We start from the raw sequence: 6175 nt of genomic DNA, 5'->3' as shown, positions 1-6175 counted from the left end.
GCAGAGCAGAGTTTTATAGAGTAGGTCAAGGTAAATAGTGAAGGGTGGGGAAGGGTGAAAAGTGAGGGGTGTAGTATTCTATGGGGTGGGGGCAGGGTGAACAGTGATGGGTGCAGGGTTCTAAGAGGTGGGGGCGGGGTGTGCAGTGAGGGGAGCAGGGTTCTATGGGGTGGGGGCAGAGTGAACAGTGAGGGGTGCAGGGTTCTATGAGGTGGGGGCAGAGTGAACAGTGAGGGGTGCAGGGTTCTATGAGGTGGGGGCGAGGTGTATAGTGAGTGTAGGGTTCTATGGGGTAGGGGCAGGGTGAACAGTGACAGGTGCAGGGTTCTATGGGGTGGGGGCAGGGTGAACAGTGACGGGTGCAGGGTTCTATGAGGTGGGGGCAGGGTAAACAGTGATGGGTGCAGGGTTCTATGGGGTGTTGGCAGGGTGAACAGTGACAGGTGCAGAGTCCTATGGAGTGGGGGCAGGGTGAATAGTGATAGGTGCAGGGTTCTATGAGGTGGGGTGTATAGTGAGGGGTGTAGGTTCTATGGGGTGGGGGGAGTGAACAGTGACAGGTGCAGGGTTCTATGAGGTGGGGGCAGGGTGAACAGTGATGGGTGCAGGGTTCTATGGGGTGTTGGCAGGGTGAACACTGACCTCGGATCAGAGCCTTCTGCACGGATCAGAGCCAAGAGAGGGGGCAGCTGGTACTCACGATTTGGGCAGCAGCAGAGACCGTTCAGTTTCTGAAGCACATCCGCTTGGCTGGGGGGTGAGTTGGCATCATGAAGGAGGGACCCGGGGATCGGGACAAAAGGGAGGGATCCAGGGACACAGCCATCGCCGCACTACACTTGTGCGGTGCCCTGCCCCCATTCACTTCCGATCAGCTGCCGCTGCTCTGTGTCAGTCACCGAGAGTTGGGCACAGTACGAATCACTGGGATCCGCCATCTCCGATCAACAACTCCATCCACGTCACTACCCCACTGCCAGCCCCACTCCTCCATCCACTGATCACCCTCCTCTACCCTCACTCCCCACTACTGCTACCCGCTGAACTACCGGACTGACACACAGCACTGCCCCACCACAATCCCCTATACACTCCACTAATATAGACTGCCATACCAAACTGTTCTCTACAATATTACTCTCTAATCAATCCATGCCACCGCAGACAGATGGCTTGTTCCGCCGGCTTGTCACTTTTGCTGGATGCTTCCTCGTCTCCTCCCTCCCAGCAGCAGTTACTGCTCCCTAGGTAGCAGTGTGCCCTAGGCAGCTGCCTCATTTGCCTAGTGATAGTGCTGGTCCTGCAAGAAGGGCAGCAAAGAAGACACTTCTCTCCTGGAAAAACATCAGGGACAGACTGATATTCTGCAAAAGGTACAGGGATTGGACTGCTGAGGACTGGGGCAAAGTCATTTTCTCTGATGAATTTCCTTTCTGATTGTTTGGGGCATCCGGAAGAAACCTTAGTCCGGAGAAGAAAACGCTACCATCAGTCCTATGTCATGCTGACAGTAAAGCATCCTCAGATCGTTTATGTGTGGGGTTGCTTCTCAGCCAAGGGAGTGGGCTCACCACAATTTTGCCTAAGAACACAGCCGTGAATAAAGAATGGTACAAAAACATCCTTCAAGAGCAACTTCTCCCAACCGTCCAAGAACAGTTTGGTGACTAACAATGCCTTTTCCAGCATGATGGAGCACCTTGCCATAAGGCAAAAGTGATAACTAAGTGGCTTGGGGAACAAAACACCAAGATTTTGGGTCCATGGCCAGGAAACTCCCCAAACATCAATTCCATTGAGAACTTGTGGTCAATCCTCAAAACGCAGGTGAATAAAAAAAAAAACACATATTCTGACAAACTCCAAACATTGATTATACAAGAATGGGCTGCCATCAGTCAGGATGTGGCCCAGAAGTTGATTGACAGCATGTCAGGGTGAATTGTAGAGGTCTTGAAAAAGAAGGATCAACACTGCAAATACTGACTCATTACATAAACTTAATGTAATTGTCAATAAAAGCCTTTTTACACTTATGAAATGCTTGTAAGTATACCATAGTAACATCTGACAAAAAGATCTAAAAACACTGAAGCAGCAGACTTTGTGAAAATTAATATTTGTGTCATTCTCAAAACTTTTGGCCAGGACTGTAGCCTATAACACTTTTACTATCCGCATACTATCGTCAGATCCTAACACAACCATAGATCTGTGCCACTAAGGGCTCATTCTGACATGTGATATCCCTTGTGACCCTCTATGGTCCTGTTCACATTAGATGATTTGAAATAGTGGTCAGAATCGCTGTGATTCTGCTTGCAATTTCATTATTAATGGCACCCCAAACACAGTGTGAGTCTGCCGCGAGTGTCGTGTGTCAAAATCACATGGCAAAATGCGCAATTAAAAATCACGCTAAGCTTGTTGCCCAAATAGGAGCAGGAGCTTCTTTTGGGTGACAAACATGCATAGGGCAGCCCATTGAAGTGAATGGACTGCCATATGCGTGACATGCAGAAGGGCTCATTTTCGCAATGCGATGTCTAAATGGGGCCTAAGGGCTCATTCAGACAGGTACTGGGATCCATCCTCCAAATTGAGACTCTGTCTACTGCATATACTGTGTATTCACCATGTTTCAACTGCATGCATTACACATGGTTGCAGGGTGATTGCTGTGCAGCCCCATTCACGTGAATGGGTTGCAGTCAGCGTTGGTATGGTCTGCTGAATACAATGGGAGTTCATGACAGTTCTTTACTTTTGATCACATGTTTGGTCACAGCAATCACAAGGTACCTGGACCATTCACAGTGGCACAGAGCACTATGATTCAGTGTCAAAGATCGAGCTGCTGCATGCCCCAGGGGGTCCAGGGCTGTCTTCCCAGAATTGGAGAGCACCTGCCCTACATTATATGCTGAACGAGAAGTGGTTCAAATGTGCTGCGGCCGAGCGTCTGCATGGCTCAACTGTCTGCTGTCACAATCCCCTGGCTGCATGTCTAAGACCCCTTTCACACAGGGCGGACTCCGCTGGTGATCTGGTTGCTCATCGGGGGATCTGTCTGCTGATCCCCCACTGAGCAGGCGGATGACAGGTCTGTGTCCGCTCTGTTTATGCAGAGCGGACACAAACAGAGCCCAGTCTCCTCTATGGGCAGTCAGATGTAAACAGACCTGCCTACTGTATTTACACCTGACTGTCCTCCGATCTGATCTGGCCAGGCAGAGAGGAACGGATCCCCTTCTGTTTGTTTTTGCTGGATCGAATCACTCGGTCCGTTTATATCTCACTGCCCATTGAATGGAGGGTCTGTCAGGTCCTCCTGAAAAATGGACTGCCAATGTGAACAGGGCCTAACTGAGCCCTAACAGAAAAAGAGAATTCTACTTAAAGCGGAGTTCCACCCAAAAGGGGAAGTTCTGCTTTAAAGATTGGTCCCCCGCTCCCAATTAAGGATTGGCACCTTTGGGGAGTGGGGGGGAACTGGTACCCGAATTTGACAGGTACCCGCTCCCACTTCCACTGCGATCGCCTAGGCGATCGGAAGCGGAAGTTGTCCTCCTACCATCCCTCCCTGAAGTCTTGTGGGACATGTGACAGGTCCCAGAAGACTACAGGACCATTCATGAAGCGCAGCGCTACTCGTGCATGTGCAGTGGGCACCCGGCTGGGAAGCAGCAAGCTGTCACAGCCGGGTGCCTACAGTGAAGATGCCAGCGCCTGGAATACAGGACAGCTGGTGAAACGGGATCATGAGACAGGTGAGTGGCTGTTTTTTAAAAGTCAGCAGCTACAGTTTTTGTAGCTGCTGACTTTTATTTTTTTACAGAATGAGTGGAACTCCGCTTTATTTAAAAATCTACTGAAAGGTGGGGTTTTTATACCAGAAGGTCTTTTTTGTCATAATTGCCCCCGCCCACCCACACTCTGTGTGCTGAAAAGGTGTGACTCCCATGCACCTGCCAATAAAGCGGGCGAAGATTCGAAAAAGGGAAGTAGGACCAGGTTAAGATGGAAGTGCCGGGATTCTTTGAGAGCCATGCCAGCCCAGCGTTTGAGGTCTCTGTAGGTAAGTCTCTCATAATGTACTAGTATGCAGTGCATACTAGTACATTATGGCTTAAGCCTGCAAGGGGCACATTATTTTAGTTTCTGATGGGGACTTCACTACTGCTTTATTAAACGTCTTTAACCTCCTTGGCGGTATGATTCTTTCCGATTTTTTGTGCTGAAAGCGGTACCATTTTTTTGCATGGAAATATGTAGTTTTTTATTGTAGGCTGTAATATTTAGGAATAACTCACTGAAATCCGTCCGAACAAGAGTCTAGTAAACATTCCGGGTATGATAAAACTTGAAACACGAAATCATAAATTATAATTTAATAAATAATCATAAAAAATAATAATATAATAATAATAAATTTAATTCAATAATATAATCAAACCAAAAACACTGAAATTTGAAATACAGAGGCAAATTCGCACATCGCTGAGCAAAGGCGCAAAATCGTTTTCAGTGTCTGATGACGACTTTCCCCACGAATCATTATCACTCAATTCTGCAAGTGGTTCTGATTTACTATCGCTGTTCTAAAACCGCTTTTGACATAAAGGGACGCTTTTTGGACGCCATGGACTTTTCTAAGTTTCCAGGCAGAAAGAACATTCAAAATGCAGGCAGGGCACAGGACAAAGCAGTAGGGACAAAATATATGTGAAATGCATTGAAACAGCAATGACAGCAAAAATGACATTTTTTAAAAATTTCAAATTTCCCGCCGGTTCTGGCGCCCGTACGTCCCGACGTCACAGGGACCGGAACACAGAAGCCGGATGCCGGCGTCGGCCGGAGGAGATGGCCGGGGACTCTGCAGGGGACACATCGCGGGAGCGAAGGACAAGGTAAGTGCTGCAGGGAATCCCTGAGCAACGCCGCATGGTAAGCCCGAGTGTAGCTCGGGGTTACCGTTTTGGTATAGAAATTTTACCCCGAGCTACACTCGGGAATACCGCTGGGAGGTTAAGCCTGGGTTCACACTAATGCGGTGCGGCACATCACGTGATTCACACTGGAACCACACCGCATTCCTGTGCAAATCACATGTGATGTCTGTGCAGTGTGACTGGAGCCATACATTGTGTATGGCTCAAATTGCATTGCATCCGCACCAGAAAGGTGCAGGATCCTTTTTTTTCCCCACCAGATTCACATTGCATGGTTGTTCACACCCACATGATGCAAATTCTGGTAATCGCACTGCGTTTTGCGATGTTTCAGGGTATCGTTGATTTAACATTGAGCCTAGGTTCACACTGATGCTGTGCGAAATTTGCACCGTTTTCCGCACCGTATCATAATTGCACCCCATTCACACGAACCATTGCAGGTGTGTATTTTAGGTTAACGACACCCCGAAATCAGTTTGAAATCAGTGTGCAGAATCGGATTGCATAGGTATGAACACCCATGCGATCCGATTCTAGTGCGGACCAAAAAAAGGGTCCTGCACCTTTTTGGTTGCGATTGGAGCCATACAAAATGTTTAGTTGAAATGGCACCGCACAGAATTCGCATGCGATTTGCACAGGAATGTGGTTCCTACGCGAATCACATGCGGTATGTCGCACCGCACAAGTGTAAACCCAGGCTGACACCTGTACAAGATCGCATGGACGCCATACAATTGCAATGCAGTACTGGAAGCGCACAGGATTCGCTGTGTTTCTGACACTACATTACTGTGAACTGGGGCTAAACCGTTTTGCGACACCTCTATAAAAATTACACATCTGAGAACCTAAAAAAAAAATGTCATTCCGAGCCAGCCAGGAGTCGAACCTAGAATCTTCTGATCCGTAGTCAGACGCGTTATCCATTGCGCCACTGGCCCACTGACGAACACAGTTCTCCAAGCATATCTAATAAGGAAGACCTCCTTTGACTCCGATTGGTGCGTTTGCATGTTGCTATGGTTGTTTTAAAGGCGTGGTCCAACACCCAATAAAGACCAGTTTCTAAAAACGTTAACGCCCCTCACTGACTCTTCTCTCTAATTGGTTGGCGCCACTAGCCTCATGCCACCGTCGACCAGCTGCAAGGCCTGATGACGTGTTTGGATTTTTCCTCTTGACGCCCATTTTCGCTTCTCATTGGCCGGCGTTGA

At 48.4% G+C, this 6175-nt stretch overlaps 1 non-coding gene across 1 annotated transcript; it reads right to left on the bottom strand.

The window, feature by feature from the left end:
- Positions 1-5829: 5829 nt before the first annotated feature.
- TRNAR-ACG (transfer RNA arginine (anticodon ACG)) lies at positions 5830-5902 on the bottom strand. The gene has a single exon. It is a non-coding gene; the product is annotated as a tRNA-Arg (tRNA).
- Between the last annotated feature and the right edge of the window lie 273 nt (positions 5903-6175).

This window comes from Staurois parvus, unplaced genomic scaffold (assembly GCF_062004578.1).
Source record: "Staurois parvus isolate SC_StPar_1 unplaced genomic scaffold, SC_StPar_1.0 ptg000199l, whole genome shotgun sequence".
NCBI lineage: Eukaryota > Metazoa > Chordata > Amphibia > Anura > Ranidae > Staurois > Staurois parvus.
Note: the sequence above shows the minus strand (reverse complement) of the source record. Positions and strands in the feature narration are given on the sequence as shown.